Source organism: Onychomys torridus, chromosome 12 (genome assembly GCF_903995425.1).
Source record: "Onychomys torridus chromosome 12, mOncTor1.1, whole genome shotgun sequence".
NCBI classification, from domain to species: Eukaryota; Metazoa; Chordata; class Mammalia; order Rodentia; family Cricetidae; genus Onychomys; species Onychomys torridus.
In genome coordinates, this window is record NC_050454.1 from 43,138,752 (window position 1) to 43,165,646 (window position 26,895).

Genomic DNA, 26,895 nt, shown 5'->3' on the forward strand with positions numbered 1-26,895 from the left:
CTTAATACAAGGGGAGGAGCTTAGTCTTACTGCATCTTAATATGCCACGCTCTTTTGATATCCATGGGAGGCCTGCCCCTTTCTGAACAGAAACAGATGAGGAGTGGGTTGAGGGGGGAAGACAGAGGGGAGAGGAGAGGCATTGGGAGGAGAGGAGGGAGGGGAAAGGGGAAACTGTGATAGGGATGTAAAATAAAACAATAAATGAAATGAAAACAAAAGTGGAGGAAAGGAATAAATGAGCTCCAAGTCTTTGTTTTGTTCCATTTTTTCCTGACACCTGGTTGAGGCCGTTTGGCCTTTAGATGTAGAAGTTATAGCATAGAATTGATCCACATAATAAAATTGTTTTCTCAGGCATGTATCTAGAAGGACAGAGGACTCTTTCTGTACTGGCTGTTGTCTTCTTTGGGATAGGGGCATTACCAAGAGAACTTAGAGTTATTATTTGGTAGAAGGTGTTGGCATTCTTGTAAATGCCAGTCCTAAATAAGTTGCAAACTAATTAAACTTAAAATATTAAAGGATTCTGTATGTTCATTTAAAACAATTGCTTCTATTTTTTTTTTTTACTTCTATTATTTACAACAAATGGCAGGGGTTTATTAATATAAAAACCAAACCTCTTGTAGATAATAAATTATTTTCTAAGTAATTGAGATTGATTAAAAGTGCAGGCAAATCAAATCTTCTGGGAGATCATTACTTACCAGGATACACTATTATGTAACTTTTTTTTTTTTTCTGAGATAGGGTTTCTCTGTAGCTTTGTGCCTTTCCTGGAACTCACTTTGTAGCCCAGGGTGGCCTTGAACTCACAGAGATCTGCCTGGCTCTACCTCCTGAGTGCTGGGATTAAAGGCATGCACCACCACCACCTGGCTTATGTAACTCTTAAGACAAAAAGCAAACACAAAAAACTTATTCTCAAATTAAAAATAACCATAATTTCAATGAGTAAAATCTAAAATCCAGCTTGCAATTGGAATTCAGCTTACTTCGAGTTTATTTGCAATCTTAGTTCTACATTAGCAGAGTCAAGTTAGTGACTTCTCTCTTCAAGCTGGCAATTGGTTGCCCAGAAGCACAACTCCCCTCCAAGGAAGATGAGACATTTAAGGTCTTAAATACCTGACAAAGTGGCCAATGTAGTTTTGTGCAGGGAAGGCATTTGGAAGCTTTGCTTAGGGCAACAGGAATTATGGGTACCGCCTGTACTGCTGGTAGATTTCTGGGATGATCTCTGGAATGACCTCTAGGAATATCATAGATTCTAAGACATTTCTGTGTATATTTGGTGTGGGTTAGTATAAAATTATCAAACTAGGATCGGATCCTTTGTACAGGCAAGACAATAAGAAATATGAGATCTGAAAATGCCCAGAATTTCTGTTTCTGTAAGGTACAGAACCAGAGTGTGCAGGCTAGCTAGTGAGTGCTCTGGCAAAGACTTACTCTCAAGGAGCCAAAATGACTATGTCTGATGGCTCAGTTTATGTTCAATTGAAACACGGTACTTAGTCTTTTATGATAGGAATAGCACAGCCTGACTCAGTCCTGGAAGGATGAACATTGATGATTGCTACATTTGCAAGGTCTACTGGGATTTGAGAGCTTTGTTGTTGTGTATTCACTTTGAATATTTGCTTATTTTTAAATGGCATATATTCGTTGTACAAAGAACTGGGTTTCATTACAATGTTTACATACAAGTCCATAACACACTTTGGCCATGTCTCTTTCTGGGCCTCTCTTGCTATCCCCTTCCTCCTCTTCCCTCTCCTTAGTCCCCTTTGTTCCCATTTTACCTTTGCTTTCACATCATGCACATGCACATGATTTTATATATCACTAACAAACCTACAAGCAGCGAAAATATGTGTCTTTCTGAGTCTGATGTGATTCGCTTACTCTGACGTGCCTCCATCCAGTTGGAAGCTGTTTTAGGCAGCTATTACTAGCTCCTATGTCTATCTGGGTAAGCAGGGGCTCAGATGAATCCTTTTACTTGTGAAGGCATCATACTCCATTATGTCATGGCCAGGGCTGGCTTTATAGGAAGCACAGTGCTATCAAACTCAGAGAAGCCCTACAGTTTGGATTCATTTGCTCTGTGGTTGCTGTCTCTTGAGATTCTCAGCTATTTTCTACAGTTAATGAAGTTCCATGGGAAGCTTGAGCCAGGGGCCGGGGGGGGGGTGGGGTGGGACACATGTATGCACTGATCATAACCTGGTATGTAAGTGTACATGTGTATAATATAGACACATAGGACATCTCACAATTCTGAACAGCCAGTCACATTTTGTAGGGGAATCCCAACTTGGGTTTTGAATTCAAATACAGCTATCCCACGGTAAAGGTAGAGGGTCAGTTTCAATATTCCTATAGATACCAAAATTCTTGGATGTCCAGTCTTTTATGTAAATGTAATTATATTTGTCTGTAACTCAGAATGTCCTCTTATATATTAATCACCGTTAGATTACTTAAAAATATTTCATAAAACATAAATGCTTTGTAAATAGTTGTTACACAGCATTGCCTAAAAAATGACATGTTTACTATGGATACAATTTTATTTTTTGAGACAAGGTCTCACTATTTCCTTTGGCTGTCCTAGAACTCATTATGTAGATCAGGCTGGCCTAGAACGCAGAGATTTAACTGCCTCTGCCTCCTGAGTGCTAGGACAGACAGACGCAATTTTTAAGGAGTATTTTCAGTATACAGTTGAATCCTCAAGCATCTCCTATGGATGTACTTGTTTCAGAATTATGCCTACTAAAATAGATGAGGAATGTGACTACCAGCAACTTTGCAACAACTACTATATTCATTTTATTTTTTGGAGCGGTTTATTGCCATATATAAAACAAGGTAAGACTGCCAAGTAAAGCTGCCAATTTGTAGAGTTAGAATTTCGATAATAAAAATTAAACATGTAAAGATCCATTCTAAATGTATTCATTGAAAAGGTAATGCATGCTTTCTTCAGAGTACAAAGTTAAGAATCAGTGCTTAAAAAAGCAAAAAAGAATCTATTTAAATAGGCTTTATAATAAGGAGGCATCACTTGACTTGTTTGCAGAAATGCTGTTTTCCTGGTCCCCGCTTGGGGGCTGTAACTCAGAAGGTCTGGAGCGAGGCTAAGAATTCTGTTTTTGGAACAAGTAGATTAGGTTATTTTGATATGGCAGGCTCAGGGACAGCACTTGTAAAATTGCTTCACGAGGACAACAGTGAAAGATTTTGTTTTCCCAGTTTCAGTTTGGGAACATTCTAAGCACTTAAGGGAGGCCCGAGCCCCTGGCCTGTACGCCTTGTCTGAGAGCAAGCCATACAGGAAGCACCGGTTGCTAGTGGAAATGCTAGTGCAATTACAGGCCAACTTGAGGCCAGAGAAGAAGATTACAGACAAAGACAAATGCTTCCCCTTTCAGCTTACGAATTCTAGACAAGAGGCCCAAATCCACAGATCTGATTGCTCCCAGACAGCTGGGAAGTCTGCGGCTGCTGAGACCTCACAGCGTAAAGAACTTTAGAATATGTAAAACAGTTTCCAGACACCGATTCCAGTCACAGCAGTTTGAAGATAACAGAAAGCAGAAGAAATATTTGCTCTGACCTAGTATTCAGAATGGTTTTTAGTTTCTGAAGCTTTATTGGCATATATTGACTATAAATAATGGGCTTCATTATGTTATTTTTATACATGTATATGAAGTATATGAAGTTGCTGTATTATCCTTTCTTGGTCCCTTTTCACTCTCAGGTAGATGTCATGTGTTTTCCTCTATTACTCCTACATTATCATCATCATCATCCTCATCATCATCATCACCATCTTCATCACCACCACCACCATCATCATCATCCTCATCATCATCATCACCATCTTCATCACCACCACCATCATCATCATCATCATCATCATCATCATCATCATCATCATTTTTATGATTTTTTTTGGAGACAGGATCTCTCACTGAAGCTGGAGTTCACTGTTTGGCTAGCCTGGCTGGGTATCAAGCTCACCTCTCTTCCCTGGATGTTTCTTTTGCTGCCTCCTTGTCCTGGGATTACAGGCATCTGCTGTCACACTTGGTCTTTTATAAAGGAGGCTGAGACTCTCAGCGTAGGCCTCCTATTTATAGAACAAGTATTTTACCCACTGAGCCATCTCCCCAAACCCTCAAACCTATCTTTCAAATATCACTATTTTCTTAGTATGGGTTCTTGATAATGTTGAATGTGAAATAGGGCTGATAAAAATATGGCTTGATTCTTCCGAAGAGGCAATGATTTCTTGCCTTTATTGTGGGTTCAATCACAGAATACATAAAACTCTTTGTAGTCATCTATTTTAGAGGGCTATGACTATGGGAAAAACCAAGTGAAGACTTACTTTCAGATGACTTGAGTCTTTGGCTTTTTGGTTACACACTTCCAGCTACTTGCTACTCAGTGTCCACTTCACTGGCTATCATTATGGGAAGAGTTACCATAAGTACAAATCACAGAAAGAACTCGAATTAATTCCCCACTCTAAGCAAAGTGAAAATGGTCATTCAGAGCAAATGTTTAATATGCTCCTAAAATAGAACTTTGGATTATCTGTAGATCCTAATTTTCTATTCCCCATTGTTATAGATAATTAAGAGTTGTATTTATCTTTAATCTGAATTTGTTAGAAAATTCTTGTCCTAAAGCAATAGAAAGAAGCTAAAAATACTCTTATCTTCCCCAAGGCATGATAGTAATGTATTTTTATGCTTAGCTAAAAGAACCTGAATGACACTCCCAGTTCAACCTGTCAGGAAGTACAAGTTCCCTACTTTGTCAAGTTTTTTTTTCCTTTTCCAAACAAGGTTGGGATTTCAAAACTTATATGTAAGACAGAGAGTTAAAAGATACATTCCATACCATCAGATTATTGTGAGATGGATGGATGTTAAGTTATGAGGCTGTTCTATGATGTGCAGAACTAAAGCAAATTATGAGGCAGGAAGGGAAGCTGTCACTTGCTGTCCTCTGCCCAGACGGAAGCATAGGAAACCCCAACTCTTCTCTAGACCCACTCCAGAAACCAGCTGGCTAGGCTCTAACTACTGATCTGTCTGGCCTTATCTCAGAGAAGTAGACCCTGTGTAGACTGATAGCCCAGTTGTTGTGCTAGAAGTAGAAGGTACTGTGAATGCCTGCCACATCAGCAGATGCCAACTGTGCTTAGATTCCTCATGCCTTTTTATGTAAGGAGTCTCTCTCTGGGCCATTGCAGTAGGATGTATTCATTTCTATTTATTTATTTAATTTGGCCACCAACTTGAGATACAAAAGAACACTGGGAAACAATCTTAAATGTTTATTTTGAAAAGTTGTTCACATTATGATGGATTGCTTTCCAGTTTATTTATTCAACAAACTGGCAAAATATGATTAATTTAGCTAAGGTCTTTCTTTCTACAAGGAATTTGAAATTTCTCAGCTTGAAATATTGTGATTTTCATGCAAATGAGGGTATATATACTCAAGTATTCATCCAGGTTTTTAAGTCTTGGTGTTCAGGATTATCTGAAAATAGTGCTTGCATGAAGATTAAATTTGTTTATGATACAAAATACAAAGCAACAACACAATGTGACAATGATAGTTCAGGTAAGAATGTGGCTGTCTAGAAAAGAAAAAATAGTTAAGGGCGAAAAGGATAATGCTGACAGCATCCATGATTTATTACTTACTTATGGACCTTCAAGCACACTGTTACTCATTCAGAGAATTTATGTGGCAGATACTAAGACAGATGTATGAAGACAAGATACATACTTACAGAGACATATCAGTATGCACTGGGAACACTAAGCCAGGAAACACAGACTTCCGGAGGGGAAGGCAAGTTTTGCAGTTTCTATAGAAGACTTCTTTTAGAAATACCGAGAATTTACTGGAATTGCAGGCAAGAAAAACCATTCTAATTAAAGTGACTGGCCATGCAGGGCATTGGGAACATTATGAGAAGACTAAGTAAGCATATAGGAGAAAGGATACGTGTTTCTGTTTCTATATTTGTTCGTCTGTCTGTCTGTCCTTCCATCCATCTGCCTGTATGTTTACCTACCTATCACCTCAATGTACAGCAATAGCTGATTTCACAAAAGAACGAGAAGGCAGAGAGGGGAAAGGTAAGTAAGAAACAAGTTTTTAAGTGTTAGTTAAGACTCAAGGAGAGTTGTTGAACAAAAATAAAGCAAAGGAGTTTACAGTGTTGGAGAATTAAGATCTGGAGAACCGTAGAGACAAACAGATACCCTAAGACACAGCATAAAGCCTCATCCAGGTTTCCCTGCACGGTTTGAAAAATAAGGAAATCCCTGGTCCCCACATAATGGTAATGCCAGTGGTCTAGGAGAGCATGCATAGTTCTGATGCTGCATTTGATGATGCCTAGAAGTGGGAAGAGAATATGAGTGGGACACTTTGTTCTGGTGAGCATCCAAACAGAACAGCTCACATCTCTTAGGGCATGTGACCCTATTTAGTCTTCACAACCACTCTATGCCACTTGAATGATCACCTCAACATCGAATGTGACTCACCCCCCTGCCCCAGGGTCATGCCATTCGAACAACCAAGGAGGAGCCTGAAGCTGTGCCTTTCTGTCATCCAAACTGATGCTCTTTTGGTTGCATCTCTTGCTACAAGTGGCTCCTCTGTGACCCAGTATACAGCAGCAAGGTGGCCATTTCCAGTTCCCACTACCTTTCAGAGAGAAAGCGTTGGGACCTGGCACTAGGCTGGTCCCTCTCTGGTTTTATGTCAGAGGACCATGCAGTAAGAAGCCAAGTCAATGTACCTCTTTGAGGCTAGAACTCCTCCATCTGCAAATGAGGCTATGATGCTAAAGCAAGGAGATCAGATGCCAGAGACATTTTGTATGCAGAACTGAGAGTATGCAGTGACTCATTTGATATATGACATGAAGCAAAGTAGACACTAAGGAGTGACTCTTATGGCATGAAAGGATGGATACAAGCAGGATCTGTCAACAGCATAGAAATATGAGAGGAGGAGCGACTTCCATGTGATTAAATCTCATCTGGAAATAATGAGATGCATTTTAATAACTGCTAGATGCAGTGCGGAGGTGCCACAAATATTACTATAGCACACTTTTTTTTTTGTCATTAATTTATTGTAGGACCTAGAATAGAGTGGGCTACAAACTCATGATCTGTGAGGTCAGATCGTCTTTGAGAATTATGATTCCAGATCATTTAACTGTATCAGACAGTATTTTAAGTACTGAAAGACATTCTACTTTTCTGGTGAGACATGTAAGTTGCACTGGAGAGTCCATTTGTTATGGCTATCGTCAAAGAGTTATTAAGGCAAATAAGAAGCAATGCCGAAGGATAGCCCTTCTACTATTGTGACAGATTTTCACTTGCTGTCGCTGTGACACAAATTGGAATACGTTGATGTATTGATACTTACTTCTGTTACTATCATTGGTCTGAACACCGTTGTTTTACTCTGGGAGGAAGCAAAGAAATATTTCCGAGCATAAGATTTCAGAAGGGTAGTTAGGGACAGACAGTTCAAAACAGAAACAAAGGCACTGCCTTGTGCTGCTCACCAAAGCTATACAGCTAACTGTAGTTGACAGCAGGAAAAATGGCTTATTTAAATCAATATAAGAGACTACTTGTAGTGAAAAACAATGACAAAGATTGTTCATTTACAGAGAATCTATTTACAAAAACACACCTGTATCCATCTCCTCAGCTAGGATACTGATGATTACACACAGTTGCCAGACTGATTCCCAACACACTTCAGGCCTGTTTCTGCTCAGGGAATTTTTATGAAAGCTATACATTCATTCATTTCCCACTATTATCAAGTGTTTTCAATATATATTTACACTGATTTAGGTGTGGTTCTGAAAAAAATTAAAGCAATTCCTTACCAGCAATCGAGTGATAATAGATGAAAAGATAAATATGATTCATTAGAGGGATGCATTGTATGAGGAAACATATGCATGTTTTATGAGATGGAATTGAAATAGGGGCCAGAGATCCAGATAGATATTTTATAAAGATGATGAGGATTGCACATTGGTGTAGCACTGATAGGACTTCATGCTGGGCCAAAGGTCTAAGAAACAGGTGGTAAAAATTGTGCTTACATTTGAGCAGTTCAGAGTTGAGCTGGAAGATGGAGAAGCTGATTTGGTAATATTTATTTTAATGTGTTGGTTAAGGCATACAACAGGAATGGCATAGTTTGATATTTGAATCCAGAAAGTTTGGCAGATTAAGGGCTGGCTGGAGGTACAAATCTCATGTACTTCTCTATTTTTATTTTATTTTTTTTAACCCTAAGTCCAATTTAGAGGTTGGGGATTTAGCTCAGTGGTAGAGTGCTTGCCTAGCAAGCACAAGGCCCTGGGTTCGGTCCTCAGCTCTGGGTTAAAAAAAAATGGCAACTAAGTCCAATTTAGGTAAAGCTCAGTGTGGAGAACATGGGGAAAGAGTGGGAGATGACCTGAAGCATCCACAATGCAGAGGTCTTCAGAAATGAGATAAGCTGAGAACTTGACTGCACAGGACAGTCTAGGGTCAGAAACAGCATCTCCGCCACAACAAGGAGCAACATACTACAAAAAGAAAACTGTCTACAGACAATTCCAGGTAGAACGAGGACCACTGGACTTCCCCAAGTCTAACATAGAGAACTGTGATAGTGGAAGCTGTTGAAGATCCTTGTCACAGACAGCACAATATGGCCATCAATCACTGAACTGTAATGGGAGCTTACATTAGATGGCATATTGAAATATGGATAGGACAGCATGATTATTCTAAGGTTGCATTATTTTTATCAATTGAGTGTTGCTATTTGACAGTTTCAAAAACATGTATAATATGTTCTGATTACTCTTTCCTTTACCAGATCTTGTCTCCCATCCATCCTGACCAACCTACTCCTCCACCCGTTTGCTAGCAGCTGCTGTCTGAGTTTCATGACTTTGGTTTCGTTCTGTGACACAGTTACTTTATCCAGGGCCATCTGTGACCCTCAGATTAGAAAGCACTAATTTTTAAAAAATAATAATGTGCATAAATCTGGATGTGGAAACACAAACTCCTAATCCTAATAGCCAGATCATCCTAGGTGACATACTGAGTTCCAGGCTATCCTGAGCTACATTGTAAGCTCTTGCCTCAAACAACACAGTGAAATAAATAATAGCAATATATGCATATATAAAGATTTCTTTACAGAGCAATATTCAATGAATCCAAACAACTGTGTACAGTTTGGTAGATGAATATTATCTTGACGATAAATCTTGCTAATAAATAAAATAGATGTTGAAAAGCTAATTTGACTTGATTAACATCACCCAGCAGGGGTCTAATAGAACTGTTTTGATACCAGTACAAGAACAGTAGGACTCCTACCCTGTCTTCCCAAGCTAAGGAGGTACCATACCACTAGACTTCTTATGCACATTTAGAATCACAGGCAATGTAAACAGGTTGGACTGGCTGCAAATTACAGATATGCTATGAATTATCTCCTTGCTGTGGTCCATATGCACCATGAGCACCACATACAATGGTTGTGCTTGCTAGAGTACTTTGAGAAGTCACGTGAAGATATGACCCTTAATGGAGTTTTCATTCCATTGAGGCTAACTACCATCTTTTGCAATAACGACAAACGAGATTTTGTAAATGATGATTATTGATGAGACTCTTAAATTTAAAATTCTGTAGGCTAGCTTCCTCACACAGTATGCTGTGTCACTTCTCATCTTCTATAAACCTTTCATGAAATATGCTTTAATTTATGTACACTCACTCAAATGTTCCCATAGCCACATTCCAAGTTTCTCCCCAGTTTTCTTCTAGTAGGTTCCAGCTGCTATGTTTCTGTTCACTGTTAAAGATTACTGACGTTAATGAACAGTAACCTGCACTTCTTGGAAGGAGCCCCATCTATATCATCATCTTCTGTTTCTTTTGGAGAGGGGCCTCCTTCTGCAGCTCAGGCTTACCAGGATTCACTTTGTAGACCCAGTTGGTTTTAAACTCAAGGGAGTCCTCTTGTCTCAACCTCCCAAGTCCTGGGATTACAAATATGAGTCACCATTTTTACGGAAAGCTTATTTTAATATGTTATTAAAAAACATTTTTTAAGATTTAGTTGTGTGTGTGTGCGCACATGCACGTGATCATGCCACATGTGTGCAGGTGTTTTTAAAGGCCTCTGATATGCTGGATCTGGAGTTCCAGGCAGTTGTGAGTCATCTGATGTGGGTCCTGGAGACCACATTCTGGTCTTTGGTAAGAGCAGTGCTGGCTGCACTCTTAACTGCTAAGCCATCTCTCCGGCCCCTTTGTGATTTTTATGAATGTAAGGACTTGTTTATCTATTTTTTTATTCCCTTTGGCTGTGCTTGGTATAGAATTCAGTGTTTTTGCATCCTAGGAAAGTGCTTTATCACTGAGCTTCATCTCCAGCCCATTGCATTTGTATCAAAGGCCCTACAGACTGATTAACGTTGTATAAGCAGAGCATCATGGCTATAAAGAGAAGAAATGTTGCAAGTGGAGATTCAAAATGATCCTGGCCATTATTACTCTCCCTAACAGCTCGGTGTGTGTGTGTGTGTGTGTGTGTGTGTGTGTGTGTGTGTGTGTGTGTGTGTATGTTAACTTCTGAGTCTGGCTTACCATTCTTATGAATTTGTGTAAACTTCTTGAATTGTATCACTAAGTCCAGATGACCTCTAAGCTCTGTTGACCATAACGCAGAGGGCAATCAGCCAAAGACACCATCTGAGACCTGCAGAAGAGACTCCACCTTGTAGCTACCCACCTACTGGAGGATCCCGCCGATGTGATTGATAAAACATGGAATTATGACTTTCTTTTATTCTGTGATTTTTTTAAAGCTCACAGAACATCTTCCATGCTGGAATATATCATTCAATGTAACTTGTATCTTTGGTCACTCATATTTGGTTATTTAATTTATGTTATTTTACTTTAAGAGAACCTATTAGTAAACAGCATTGCTTGTCACTGTGAGCAGGACTCACACTGCTCCTAACCCCTTCCCCATCACTAAGCCTGGTTTCTTGATTCACTATATTATATATTTTTTCAGTTTTCACTAATTCTTAGCTGATTTTTTTTCTTCCTGACATACTTCTTTTTAAATTTCTTTTTATTTTATTATATTTGTGTTTTAATCTTACACATCAGCCATGGGTTCCCCTGTCCTCCCCCTCCCGCCCCTGCCCCCACTTTCCTCCCAGCCCTTCCCCTCCATTCGCATCTCCTCCAGGGCCAAGACTCCCCTGGGGATTCAGCTCAACCTGGTGGATTCAGTCCAGGCAGGTCCAGTCCCCTCCTTCCAGGCTGAGCAAAGTGTCCCTGTGTAAGCCCAAGGTTCCAAACAGCCAGCTCATGCACTAAGGACGGGTCCGGGACACACTTACTGTGGTGTGATGGGTTCAACTGTTGGTTTTCATTCTCACTTCACTTCCTGATCTTGTGAGAAGTTAGCGAGCTGTTTCCAGTATAATTCCATTTCAACTCAGCTTCCCTTAAAAAGAAGCAAACAACAGAAAACAATTCCCTTTTCATTTTTCAGAAAATTTAGCAGTCACAATAAATTCTTGCCCTTTCTTCTTTCTCACTAATAAACACTCTTTAAAGTGAAACATAAAGAAGTCAAAAGAAGAGGAAGGATCACATGGATGGTATCTTCAATTGTAGGAGAATTAGTTGATTTCACACAGTCATAAATGCTTACAATGAATTGTGACTTAGTCACACTTTCTATAATTTGAGTTAAATTTAAAGTAACCTGACTTAAGACGCAAACCAACTTCACAAAACCTAAGTAGGATAATATATACCATAGCTTTTCAAGTCTGTAAATCTTAGTTATTCCTCTAATTAAGTAGGTTATCCAGTCCCAAGTGATCATTCCTAAGCATATATACATAGGAAGAGCCCCTAAATAGACTCAGACTCAGCAGGTTTCATACACACACACACACACACACACACACACACACACACACACACACACACATGAAACCATAAAGTTGAGAAGGAATAAAGGGCATAGGAGGAACTGGAAGGGGTAGAGTGTGGGATAGCAATAATGTACATATAACACTAATTTTAACAAGAAATTGCAGCATGATGATACTGCTGAATGGCTGAAAAAGAAGAGAGAATGAAAGGGATGGTAGTCAACATGACATAGTTTACTAAAATCTTCTTCTAGTCTCTTTCCATGTAGAAGGTCTATTCATACAGGTTTGATTTTGCTCATAAAAATAAGCAAAATATACTACTATTGGCATAAAAATACCGATAATTCAAGAACTAAGCCAAGTAATCATAACATTTTGCACCAATTAGATTATAAATTCAAGTGCATATATGCATACTGCTAGGTTTCAGGAAAATGAACAAAACCATACAAGTTAAAGTTAAAAAATACTTCTCAATATGCAACTTATTCCCTTAAATTTCATGTTATTTGATAAGTAAGTATATTATGATTTTTTATTTATAGTATACTTTAGTGAAGTAAAACATTATGCACCAAAGACAATTCACTGAGCTATTTACAGTAGTCAAATATGAAAGTTTCACATATAAGAGGATGTGGAAGGATATTTTCCCTGGAATTTACAGCCCAAGTTTACAAAATGAGTAGTTAATACACAAGTTGATAAGTTCTCCAATAAAGTGTTAGTTGTTGAAGTTGGTCAAGTTACTGAAGAGCTTAAGGGATGGGTTGTAAGTCTGCCTAGGTGTACCATTCCTTCTCATCTGCTGATGCCTGCTGGGATGCAATGAAAACTCATGGCCTGAGGACAAAGTTTAAGGAGGCCCTTATACAACCCTGAGAATAAATGTCTCCTGAAAAGTACTCTCTAGGCTTTATTCTCACTGGATACAGGTTTCCCTGTAGACTGGATGGGTACCTATGGGACACATAAACAGAAAAGCATAGTAACATAGAGGTAAGAACAGAGCAGAGGTGTGGGGAACTGAGACGAGCTCTAAAATGTTGTCACTCAGAGATTCAGTCTGTGGCTCCATCTCTCTAGGAAGATACTTAGACCTGAGTCATCATCCTTTTCTCCTTCCCTCTTTCTTCTCAGTTCCCCTGGTGTTAGAGCTGCCTCCTCCCTGGGTGAGGTCAGGAGGGTCAGTATGGGTATATTCTAGGTTTTCCATATGCATAGGAAATATGCAATCTTGCTGTGTCAAGTGATGCTTTGAATTGTCTCATTTGTCTCTCTTCCTTTTGTACAGTCTGGTGTGGAAGAATTACACTTATTTCTTGGTATTCAAGGAGTTTTGTTTCAGGACTCACAGAACATACCAAAATCCATGAATATTCAAGTTCTTTATTTAAAGTAGTGTCAGGTTTGCCTATAACCTGTGCACCTCATGCAGTGTACTTAAAATCACCTTTAAATCACAGTAGCTAGTACTAATAAATCCATCCATTCATCCATCCATCCACCCACCCATCCATCCATCATCTTTATCATCTATCCTTCTATCTGTCATTGACATGTAATGCTATAGACAGAACGGTTACACTGTACACAGTTGTGTTTATCACATAATGACAAGGAAAGAGGCTGTGAGAGTATACCAAGCCACGTTTCCCCTGAACATTGGTGATGTAATTGGTTAAACCCACGTGAGATAAACCAATAGCCATAGAGGGAAAACTACTTTGAATGTTCCTACCACAAATTCTCTGTCTACTTACATTGATAATGTCAAAAAAAAAAAAAAAACAACACATTTTTTTTTTAAAACCAGATATATGAAGTACAGATCTCCACAGCATTGTGGTTCATTCATTGGGACATTTGACATCTTCACCAGTGTCTATCACTGAGAGCTCTTCAAATGAGCAGCAACTAATACATGCAGTGGTCCCAGGACCTCATCACATTGATGGATTTTTCTGGCACAACCAAGAATAAGGCACAAGAACTCTCCTTATTCCCTTTAATGCCAACTGTTTAGGATCCCAGAAAAGTAGAGTGCCATTTCTGAAGGTTCCGATGAGTTTGTGCTTGACAGTTCCATTTCAGATGATGAATACTTCTCGCTCAACTCTCCTGGATTTGACAGAGCTGTGCTTTATTTAGCATGCATCAGCAACAGGAGCAACAGTACCAAGGCAGGATTTGCAAAGTCAGTGAGTGATAAGAATTGTGACACACGCTTAAAACACGTTGGCAATCTTAGCTTCTGTTTTATTTAACTTTTTATGCTTAAACTTTCAGTGTGTCACTGGGAGTGACATCACCAGAAAATTTGCTAACCATAGAGGATAAGCCAGGCTCTGGCCATGCACTATCTACTATGCTGTTCAGTGTGCAGAATGCTTCCAAAAGCATTGCTTAGTTTGCATTCATAACCAGAGGCCTCAGCACTGTAGCAAGAGAAGCCTTCTCAACTGGTACGACACTGGGGATTCATAAAGCTTTGCTAGTTAACATGCAAATCCTGTGTGTTAGGAATTTTGGAATGCAGTTAGAACAAAGAATTGATTTTTTTCATAGCCTATAGATTTTTCTATTGCTTCCTGTCTTGTTTATAATCAATAAGTAGTCCCTGTCAATATCAAAGATGTTCTTTAGTGACTATATCCTTATACCCTATACAGAATCATATTTCTCAGCTTTCAGGAATGTAAAAACTAACTGAATAATAATGGTAAATGGAGACTGAAAAGGCTATCACATTAAATAGAGCAACCATGTCCTTGAGAGTTCTCTAACAAGGGACTACCAAATTAAGGAGGATGGTATTTTTCTTATGTGTTAGGAAACGGAGGAATTAGTAAAGGTCAAAATCCAAGAATTCTTGATTTAATTTATCACACTTGATTCCATTCTGTGTGTGTGTGTGTGTGTGTGTGTGTGTGTGTATGCATGTGTGCATGCATGCACAAATGCACATATTTGACTATTAGAAACTTCAGTAAAGCAACAGACTCATGATGTTCAATTGTCCTATTAATGCATTTACATTTACAGAGTAATTTTGTAATCAAATTCCTTTTGTTGAAAAACAAAAATGATGTGACTTTAAGTGGAAAGGTGATGCAAAAATTATTATCTCCCATTTCAAGATAAACTATTAAACAAAACTTATGGGAGCCACTGTTTTAGACTAAGCTTCCACACTGTGCTCCAATGGGCTAGGCTAAAAATAAAGGTAGAGTCATCCATGCTCGACTCCACATCACCAAGCAGTTATTAAGCTGCTTATATGAGCTCCTGAGAAATCAGAATTACAAAGATGATGGCCAAATTTCCCAAACAGGGCAGCTTTATGGCATGATAATTAACTTCTTTCTATTTTAATCCTCACACAAAAGAAGTAACTTGCCATAACCTGGAGTCACCTAATCTGTAACATTTCCAGTGTTTTGACTTCCTGTCGTTGATTTATAAGAAGACAATTCAGAACCAATATGTTAGAGGTGGTTCTTCTCCTTCTCCTTCTCCTTCTTCTTCTTCTTCTCCTCCTTCTAAAACTATTTTTAGCTTTGGCTCATCTACAAACCCAAACTACCACTGAACCATCAGGACCCTTCTACAGTATTTTATAGAATAAATTATTAAATGACTAAAAAAAATAAAGTTAATTAATTATCATTATGCTTATTGTCCTTTAACAAAACAAAACACAAAGCTTAGAGACTTGACCAAGATATTACTGAGGATTAGTCAGCATTTGTTGGAATTTCATTTAGTGATAAAATGGGCACTTGTTGATTTTTGTTTAAAAAGACTATTTTATTCACTAAACACACAGAACCATAGGCATAGTCTTTTGAGATTCAAAAGCTCATGGCATAGTGAAAATGGAAGTTATTTTCACATGCAACCAATACATACTTGTAGTAAATTCAACCATAAATGTACAAATCAGAGCCACAGAAACACAGCAAACAATTAAAATCTACAGAGACTCTGGGAAGTTTTTGTGATTGCTAAGAAGTTCTCTACATTGAGAAAATCAAAATCAGAATCACAAACTAATCTAGTCTAGACAGGACGTTGGAAACTGAGAAGCCAGATGGTGATGAGCGTTAACATCAGGTTAAGGACATTTGGCTTCATTACTCTTCCACTCTCTTGCTTTACCACACCCCATTGGTCTCCAAGTACTATGAGAATGAAACCAAATTATATTGAGTATGAGAAGAAGAGTTTAAACGTCAGAAAGATCGAGAGAGCTTTGCCATAGAAACTAATTAGGATGAACTGAAGACATTGTTTCAGGAAATTATAGTCAAAAGCTGCCCAGGGATAATGTAGGGTAGAGGATAATGATTGTTTGGAGGATATTGGTGATTTTAATAGTCACCAATAGAGAGGGGTGCTACACCCCCATCACTCCAGTTAAGTCCCCCTTCTTGATCATGATTGCTTGCTGACAAACTTATCTTTATCTTAATCGTGCCTTTATGCCATGTTTAAATTTCAGTGGATCATCTGCAAGTGGAGGTGAAAAAAATAATGCAAAGTAATGTACTTTAAAGCACTTAGGTTAACTTATTCTTTAGTGAAAACTTGAAATAATGACCCAGGCCAACTTGCATTTTGTATATTAGAAAAGACAGTGTACTTTCTCTTAGTACATTGTAATTAGGGGAATAAAATCCTGAAGATACCATTCTTCCTTTAATAAGGAACGCTTCTAGGACACCAAATATGCAATGTGAAGGACAGTTCTTTGGTGTCCATTGGCATCAGTGGGTTCAACTTTTGCGGTGGCCTAAGTTAAGAATTTTGATTAGCAAATTAGTAACTGTAGTTAAGTACATTTATTATTATATTGTTCTTCTTTTCCAAAGGTTTCAATGTCTTCAGTGTTATTTGAATCTTAGATGGTCTTTTAATAAAAATCCCAGAGCCAGATATCAGGGTGAAAGCTGAAAGATCAGAGAAGCAGAACAGCCAGCCATTAATTCTTACCTCTATGAAATCCTTAGCCTAAAAGAGAATGAGTTCCTTTTTCCTCACACCTTGTATACCTTTCTCTGCCCTGCCATATTACTTACTGAGATTAAAGGTGTATGTGCTTCCCAAGCAAAGATTTCAAGGGCTGGTATTAAAGATGTGTGCCACTACTGCCTGACTTTTATGTCTAATCTAGTGTTTGGCTCTGTCCTCTGATCCTCAGGCAAGTTTATTAGGGTACACAATATAACACCACATTTCCCCATTTTTGTCTAAAATAATCAAAGAAGGTTATACCTAATAGGAAAACTATATACAATAAGTATATAAAATATATACAGTCAAGAATTACATTAACAATGTTCAGTACATTAATATTTGACAGATTCAGAAAAAATATTCCAATATTTATCCTATTTTGGTGAGTCCAAAATGTTGTACTTACATTCACTTTCTATCTTGCTATTATGAACTCAAAACTATCTTTTGATGTCTTTCAAACTTATGCACTTTACAAATCTTAAGTTTCTTTTCTGAATTTGTTAACAAGAAAAACTATAATTATAATTATCTAATCTTCAACTCCTTCAGAGCCCTGAGAACAAAATAATACTAACTGAGTAAGCAGAAAGTGCAAACAAGTGACTTCTAAATAATGTGAGAAATGACAGAAACAGCTGGCTGCCTGGAGAGTCACCCAAGATTTCTCTGCAATGTTGGGGCATCCATCTTTGGTCTACTGGCCTAGAATATCTGACAGATTCATTGGTGAAGCAGGATTTTCTAAAGGGCCTTCCTACCTTGTGTTGGCAAGATTCAGTAGTCCTTTCTTTTGTGTCCTGCTTGTCCATTTTGGACAGCATACTGTCAGCAGTCAAGGCAATGGCATTTTCTTGCCCAGTGGCTACTTTTGCCACAAAGAAAGTAAACTCCATGTGGAGTTTCTTTGATGCCCATCATCTGCTCTGAAGTAGATTGATGTTGCCAGGAGCAGACATGTCTCATAGTCATAAAAAAGAATCTATGTTATTAAAAGCATTATAAATGCCATATTTTGTAGATCTATGAAGTGTTTGAAGATGACTTGTCTATCTAAAATATATCTGTTGGACTTTAAAAAGTACCTAATCTGACTACAAGTTTGATTGTACTAAGTATCTACTAACTTTCATTTTTTTATATCCTAATTAGATGTTAATAATAACTTTCAAGGACTAATAATTTGCCTTACATTGTTAAATGATCTGTATAGGTATAATACCTTGAACAAGATTAGGAATATATGTACATAATTTTCTAACAAAATCAATCTTAAATTTGTATCAATATATACAATTTATATATAATATATAAAAATCCAATCCAATTGTCAAATATTTAAAATTATTAGTTGTCTTTTAAAAGTAGACTCAATAATCTTCCTTTTTATCTTATTATATTCATATTCTCTTTTTTCTTTTTAAAGTAGATTCAATAATCTACCCTTTTAATCTGTATCTATATCCTCTTTTTTTCTTTTTCTTTTTTTTCCAAACAAGAATCCTAAATCTTATCTCCTTTGTTTAGCCCTTTTTTCTGATCATTAACAGTAATAACTTGTAATCAACCATCCTAAACAATGACAATTATCCATAACCCATAGAACAACCAAAAACCACCCATCCCACCTCTTGAAAATCTGGTTGTCATGTTCTTAAAATTACTTCCTGCAGTCTGGGGGCAAAGGCATCTTTAGGAAATCCTAAAAAGGAAATTTTTGGGTTAGTTGTCAAGTCCTGGGAGAGTTAGCTGTATCATTTGTCCAGTCTCTGCATAATGGGAAAGTGCAGGGCTTGTCTCAACTCCTTGATCAAGTAGTCTGTGAGACTGGATCATCTCAGCTAGCCATCTTGTGAAATAGTTCTGAGCAGTTTGTAGTCCAAAGCCGATCTTCGGCTGGTGTTTATCAGCTTAGTGCTCTTATCATCGTCCTGATGGGATCATCATTGTGGGGCCCCATCATCTTTTTGGAGACTTCAAAGTCACTGTTAGGCGTGGTCATGGTTCACTACAGAAAACTGATAGAGACTCAAAACTGAAATCACATTCAGGAAGCTAGATGAAGCCTTTTTTTCTAGAATTAGTACTCTATATGACCATTGGTATTATGATAAAAATAAAAAAATACATATGTATATTAATCTCATAAATTTTGATATAAAATTCATACCTTAAGAAAAGTTTTAAAGAATCAAAATAAAACCAAAGAATTATGAGATTACTGGCAGTAGAATAGTCCCTTAATTTTGGTTTTTCTTCTGTCCCATATCAGGTGGCTCTTCTGACATGATACAGAGATTTTGAATTTTCCTTTTGGATTTAGAGTCGTAATTTATATAACCTTATACCATCCATGTATAATCACTCATAATTTCATAATTTCATCTTCTTTGAACCAGGACCATGTTTTCTCTTCCCTCAATAGAATGGAAAACAAATTTTGGTATGGCATTCCTTCCAAGTGTCTACATGTCTCTAGAACTGTCCCTCCTACATAATGGAATAATTAAGGTGTCTGCACAGGTGCGTAAACACTGAACTCATGGTAATCTCTTTTTCTATGATGCTCCATCTTCTGACTTCATTACAAATTTCTGAGGAGTAAAGACAGGAAGAAAGAAAGGAATAATACAGAAGCCAAAACAAAAATAATTTATAGCCTATTTATATGCCAGATATGTTCACATGTACTATATTTTAAATCATCACATGGTTTGCTACATGGTTCTGATATTTTAGAATCTTACAAATAAATCAGTTATGCTTGAACATGTGGATCTCATAGAAACAGAGTGTAATAATAATTACAAAATTGGGAATGGAGGGCTAATAAAGTGATCTGTCCAAGGATGTAGCATTTCCATGAGACAAAAGCAGTAAGTTCCATAGAACTACTTATTATACAGCAAGGGAATTATAGCAGACAATAGTGTATTAAACATTTGATAATATATTTAAATTTTCTCATCCAAATTATCATGTGAGGCAATTCATATATCTATATCAGGTTCACTTAGCAACCTAAATGTATATCTCAAAAACATGTTCTATATTCCAAATATTTATAATATTTTTCAAGGCAGGATTTCTCTGTGTTTTCCTGGCTGTCCTGGAACTCAATCTGTAGACCAGGCTAGCCTTGAACTCAGAGATCTGGCTACCTCTGCTTCCCAAAGTCTGGCTACCAAATATTTATAACCAAGAAAAAAAATAATTAGATCAAGTACCTTTGCCAAAGGCATACAGTAGGTGGTAGAACTGGGTTTCAAAGAGATAATTTTCTGAACTTGTGGTCTCTCAGTCATTTTATTTCATTTTATATTTTATTTCAAATTTTATTTTTTATACAGATATTTGTGTTTTAATTTTACATATCAGCCATGGGTTCCCCTGTCCTCCCCCCTCCCACACCCACCCTCGCCTTCCTCCAGCCCCTCCCCCTATTCCCATCTCCTGCAGGGCAAAGACTCCCCTGGGGATTCAGCTCAACCTGGTAGATTCAGTACAGGCAAGTCCAGACCCCTTCTTCCAGACTGAGCAAAGTGTCCCCACATAAGCACCAGGTTCCAAACAAGACCCAGCTATAGCACTGTTGGGCATATACCCAAGGAATGCTCAATCATACCACTAGGGCATTTGCTCAGCTATGTTCATATCAGCATTGTTTGTAATAGCCAGAATGTGGAAACAACCTAGATGTCCTTCAACTGAAGAACGGATAAAGAAAATATGGTACATATACACAATGGAGTACTACTCAGCAGAGAAAAACAATAACATCATGAGGTTTGCAGGCAAATGGATGGATCTAGAAAAAAAAATCATCCTGAGTGAGGCAACCCAGACTCGAAAAGACAAACATGGTATGTACTCACTCAAAGGAGGATACTAGATGTAAAACAAAGATGACTAGACTGCTACTCACAACTCCAGGGAGGCTACCTAGAAAACAGGACCCTAAGAAAGACACAGGGAATCGCCCAATGACAGAGAAATGGATGAAATCTACATGAACAACCTGGACGTGAGTGGGGGTAATGAAGGGCAAGTTTCGAGGGAAAGAGAGCTTAGGGGAGCAGGAGATCCCAGCTAAATCAAGAACAGAAAAGGAGAACAAGGAATAACAGACCATAATAAATGAAGACCACATGAGAACAGGAAGAAGCAAAATGCTAGAGAGGCCCCCAGAAATTCACAATGATACATCCTCTGTAGACTACTGGTAATGGATGGCCAAACACCCTAACTGTCATGCTGGAACTCTCATCCAATAACTGATGGAAGTGGATACAGAGATCCTCGGCTAGGCCCCAGATGGAGCTCCAGGAGTCCAATTGGGGAGAAAGAGAAGGGAATGTATGAGTGAGAGTTGTTGAGACCAAGATTGGAAAAAGCACACAGACAAATATCCAAACTAATGGAAACACATGAATTACGAACCAAAAGCTGTGGAGCCCCCAACTGGATCAGGCCTTCTGGATAAGTGAGACAATTGAATAGCTTGAACTGTTTGGGAGACACCCAGGCAGTGGGACCGGGACCTGTTCTCAGTCATTTTAAGAGTGAAAGTTGGGTTGGCAGGATGGCTCAGTGAGTAAGGTTACCTGCTGCCAAGCCTGACAGTCTGAGTCAATCCTTGGCACCAGTATTGTGGAAGGAGAGAACCGACTCTCACAAACTGTCCTCTGACCTCACGCACACCCCATGTGAAAATGTGGAACTCATCCCACACTGGCACATCTGTTATTTTAGGCATGAAAGTATGTACCTCTAGGCACAAAATACCCTTTATCTGCTTCAGCTTGCTCTCATACAGCTGGGTAGGCACAGAAAAAGTAACACAGAGTTACTTCAGAGTTTAAACCTTTGCTTTTGCATATCTTTCAGAACTGAATTTTCACCACTTGATATTTGAAAGATCCTGGGCCACATCCTTATTTTCAAAGACTTCTCACTATTAAACTATGAGACCCATCAAGTTTCCTTTTCCCCTATGTTATTCACAGTTTTATTTATTTATTTATTTTTGCTTCTTTGTAAGACTAAAATTTAAATGAACTATACTAAGAATGACCACATGTCAAGCTGTTTGAATGCTTGTTTGTAGGGATATATATTTTTTCACAACAGAGGTCTACTGAACTTCCCTAAAAGAAGTAACTAAAAGACAGATCTACAGTTAATCATTCAGAGATCCTGGAGGGCCTGAGTACTGGAGAATTTACAGTTTTGGGAGCACTGTTTGTGTCTAATTTTAAGCAGTTCCTAAACAAGAATCTAATGGAAGATTAAGTAAGATGCTGTTGTGAACAATGATAAAAATTGTGTCAATCGAATTGTCTCAGATCAGAATTCTTTACAAGTACATATTCTATGGCTCAATGATACCTTAAAAAGAAAGACATTATTTGGAAGAGAGCAAGAGAATATTTTAATATTCTACTATTAAGACCTGGTAGAATATTTCAGGAATTCAGCAATTCAGGAAATGCATTCAATATTCACACATACAGTCTTAAATTCTTAAATAACAACTTCTGTGGGAAGTTCCCACTTCCTCTTCTTATGATACACAAACTTTGTTAAAAGCTGCAATCCAGGGACTTTCCAAGATTGTGTATAATACTTCATCTATCTTAATCTATACTGAAGTCACATAAATGAGTAAAGGAGGAAATAACTGAGTCATTGAAGAAATTAGGGCTGATATCTTCTTGACCAAACTTTCAGGAAGCTTTGTTTGGAAATAGTCTGAGCCAGCTTAATGGAAGTGCAGAGGTAGAAATATGACATAAATTCATCTCCTTACAAAAGGTTGAAATGTGGGAAATGAGTGATAACCATGCTGGCAACTCAAATAGTCACATCTGGGGAACTGCTAAAACAATAACTCCAAATCAAATGGGAGGAAAATCGAGAATTATTCCCAGGTCTGCTGTCTGCCTGGAACATAGGGAGGCTACTAATATCAAAGAAATATGTGGTCTGGCCTCACACAGACTAGGTACCTGTGAGTAAAATGTGGGAAAGATGTTAACAACAACAACAACTAAAAGAATAGATGAAGGTATTTTGCTAAACAATGCTCTTTTGTAACTCTGTTCTTTTGACTTCGTGATAGGCTACAGGAGCACAGAAATCACAATTAAAATAGAAGGACCCAAACTAATTTCTAGGAGAAGCTATATGAGTTCTATTTGACTACAAGTGCAAATTTCCAAAATGGATTTTCACCCAGGAGAATAAAGAAATCACATTACTCCTTGACCCCCTCCAAAGAAAACATTGAAAGTTGCTTGGTCTAGGTGAAATGGAATGTGATACTTATAGTAGCTAATTATTATCAAAGTTTAATTAATCCCTGACAATGGAAAAATGATCAAATTTTGTATCTAGCTTGAGTACAAATAAAATTTAATACTATTTTGTATATAAGAAAAATCCCAAAGTAAAGTAACCTAGGTCGACAAATTTTAAGCAAATCTAAAGAAGATAAGGCCAAAAAACTAATTTAAGCTAATCTTAGATGAATGAACTCTGAATAGGAAGTAAATTTTGCATAGGAAGCTATGACATGATTTTTAAATGCCCCGTTATTAATACCACAATAGACAATTGGCTATGTTAGAAAGGACCAATGGAAAACAGATTAATTCAATTGTGGAATGCTGTGGAGCAGTCTTTTTCCACACTGTGAATATGTATTATTCTCATTGGTCAAAAAAGAGCTGATTGGCTAATAGTTAGGCAGTAAAAGGTTAGGCAGGACTTGAGGACAAAAAGAGAGCATGGGGAAGAAGGGCAGAGTCATGGAATCTTCATCCAGATTCAGAGAGAAGCAAAATGAACATGCCATGCTGAAAAAAGGTGCCTCCACATGGCAGAGTGTAGATGAGAAATATGGGTTAATTTAAGATGTAACAGCTAGTTAGTAACAAGCCTAAGCTATCCGCTGAGCATTTATAATTAATATTAAAGTCTCTGTGTGGTTATCTGGGAGCCAGCAGTCCTGATGAAAACCCCTGCCTGCATTAGAAAGTGGCTTTAATGTACGTAGTGCATCTGCAGTAGCTCAACCACGTAAACTAAGATGACAGCTATTGAGTGGAATGCTGGACTTCAGTGTTGTCACTCAGTATCTGTGCCACTGTCTTGCAGCTGTGTAATGCAACCTTATCAAAATTAGCCTCGTGTGAGCACAAAGGAAATTTTGGTTAAGCATCTCAGAGTTATGCTGGTCAAAATTTAGTAAGGCCAAGCAGCAATTGAAAACATGTAAACAGAAAACCTCACAATTTTGAGATTTAAAACAGTTTCTGAGGCTGGAGAGATGGTTTAGTGGTGAAGAGCTCTTGCTGCTCTTGCAGAGGACCCTGAACTGGGTTCCCAGCATTCCCATGGAGGCTCACAGCCATCTGTAACTTTCGTTTCAGGGAATCTGATGCCCTTTTCTGGTCTTTGAAGGCACTACACACATGTAATGCATATACATACATGCAGGCAAACACTCAAACACATGAAATAAAAATAAGCAAGTCTTTAAAATAGTGTCTTCAAAATCACTTTTGGAACCAAGCATAATTGAGGTGTGCTTGTGGTTCCAAGTAAGAAGGAGGTTTAATCAGGAGAATCACCTTAAACTTGATACCAGGAATGTAATGTAAGCCTGGGTAGCATAGTTAGATTCTGCCTCAAACAAAACATACAAAAAGTAAAGAAAATAAAAACAACAAAATGAGCTTCAGTGATAAACTATTTGATTATTATTTCTGAGAATCATATGTATATAGTAATTCTGATAGACTAGTTTTATAAATATAATTATATTATTTAGAACATAAAACAAAAATATTGCTAAGGAGCACTTTGTAAATACTTGATATATGACATAATCTCATACTAAGCGAGAAACAACCTTGAAAGATGTGGTATGAAGAAGACAGGGATGACTTTTTTTTGGCAAAACAAAATCAAAGTAGCAGCTGGTTGTGGTGGTACATGTCTTTAGCCCCAGCACATGGGAGATGGACCCAGGAAATTTAGAGTCTAAAGTCATCCTCTGCTTCTGTTCTTCGTTGTCACCTTGACTACATCTGGAATTAACTAAAACCTAGATGGCTGGGTACACATGTGAGGGATCCCCCCCCCCCCTTAATTCAATCAGTGAAGTAGGAAGGTCCACTTCTAATCCAGATCTTGGGTGGGCTGTTTTACCTGTAATCTGGGCTACACCTTCTGCTGGCAGCCTATATTAAAGTACACAGAAGAAGAAGCTTTCTCTCTTGGCCTGCTTGCCCTTACTGGCAAATCCATTCGTTCACTGGCATTACACCTACTTCCTCAGGATTCCTACATACATGGAAAACCATCTGAGACATTCAGCCCTGTGGACTGAACAACTACTGGATTCTTGGACTTTCCCATGGTAGACAGCCATTGTTGGGCTAGCTGGACCAACAATTATCAGAATGTAGCCATTCTCATAATCCCCCTTTCTATACATATATATGGAGATTCACTTGATAAATTTTGTTCCTCTAGTGAACCAAGTCTAATGCAGTTACACAGCGAATTTGAGGCCAGCTTGAGATAGATGGGAGCTTGCCAGAAACAAAAATATCAAAATAAGAACTAATCAGATATGATAGCGTCAGATGCATTAAAACAAAAAGCCACCACCAACACATGAACATCTAGGTAATTTTGACATGGAAAGTGGTAAACTTTCATAAAACTAAACCAAAGTAAAAACAAAATTAAAAGACATAATTTAAGCTTAGGTTCTTTCACTATATCTCAAGCAATGAGTTCAACAGAGGGGACAATATTGTAAGAAAGTTTGGGAAAACATAAATATCTAGAGTAATATAAGCGAAAACATTCAAACCAAACCAAAACTGCCAAATAAGTCAAACTGGACAAATTCAAGTGATCATAAAAGTACTCTCAGCCTTAAAAGTAATCCAATGAAAAACTTAACTATAGTCTCAAAAAATTGACATATGTGATTTTTTTTTTTTAGCATCGCAAAACATTTTAAAAATGTAGTATTGCTTTTACAGGAATATGAAGATTTTAATTTTTTCCTTTAAAACATATATTCATTAGATGCTGAAAAAGCCTTTGACAAATCCAACACCCCTTCATGATAAATGTCTTAGAGAGATCAGGAATACAAGGAACATTCCTAAACATAATAAAGGCAATTTACAGCAAGCCAGCAGCCACTATCAAATTAGACGAAGAGAAACTCAAACCGATACCACTCAGGAAAAAGACAAGGCTGTCCCCTCTCCCCATATTTATTCAATATAGTACTAGAAGTTCTAGCTAGAGCAATAAGACAATAAAAAGAGATCAAAGGGATACAAATTGGAAAGGAAGAAATTAAACTTTCACTATTTGCAGATGATATGATAGTATACATAAGTGACCCCAAAAATTCTACCAGGGAAATCCTACAGCTGATCAATTCCTTCAGTAAAGTGGCAGGATACAAGATCAACTCCAAAAAATCAGTAGCCATCCTATACACAAATGATAAAAGGGCTGAGAAAGAAGTCAGAGAAACATCACCCTTTACAATAGCCACAAATAATGTAAAATACCTTGGGATAACACTAACTAAACAAGTGAAGGACCTTTTTGATAAAAACTTTAAATCTCTAAAGAAAGAAATTGAAGAAAATATCAGAAAATGGAAAGATATCCCATGCTCATGGATAGGTAGGATTAACATAGTAAAAATGGCAATCTTATGGAAAGCAATCTACAGATTCAATGCAATCCCCATCAAAATCCAAACACAA

At 37.8% G+C, this 26,895-nt stretch overlaps 1 protein-coding gene across 2 annotated transcripts in view; it reads right to left on the bottom strand.

Moving 5' to 3' along the window:
* Nucleotides 1-26,895, bottom strand: part of Htr1f (5-hydroxytryptamine receptor 1F) — a 138,917-nt gene that overhangs the window by 96,571 nt on the left and 15,451 nt on the right. For both annotated transcript variants that reach the window (XM_036203765.1, XM_036203763.1), the window contains exon 2: nucleotides 11,519-11,625. The gene's annotated coding sequence lies outside the window, so the exon portion shown is untranslated. The remainder of the gene's footprint in view (nucleotides 1-11,518; nucleotides 11,626-26,895) is intronic.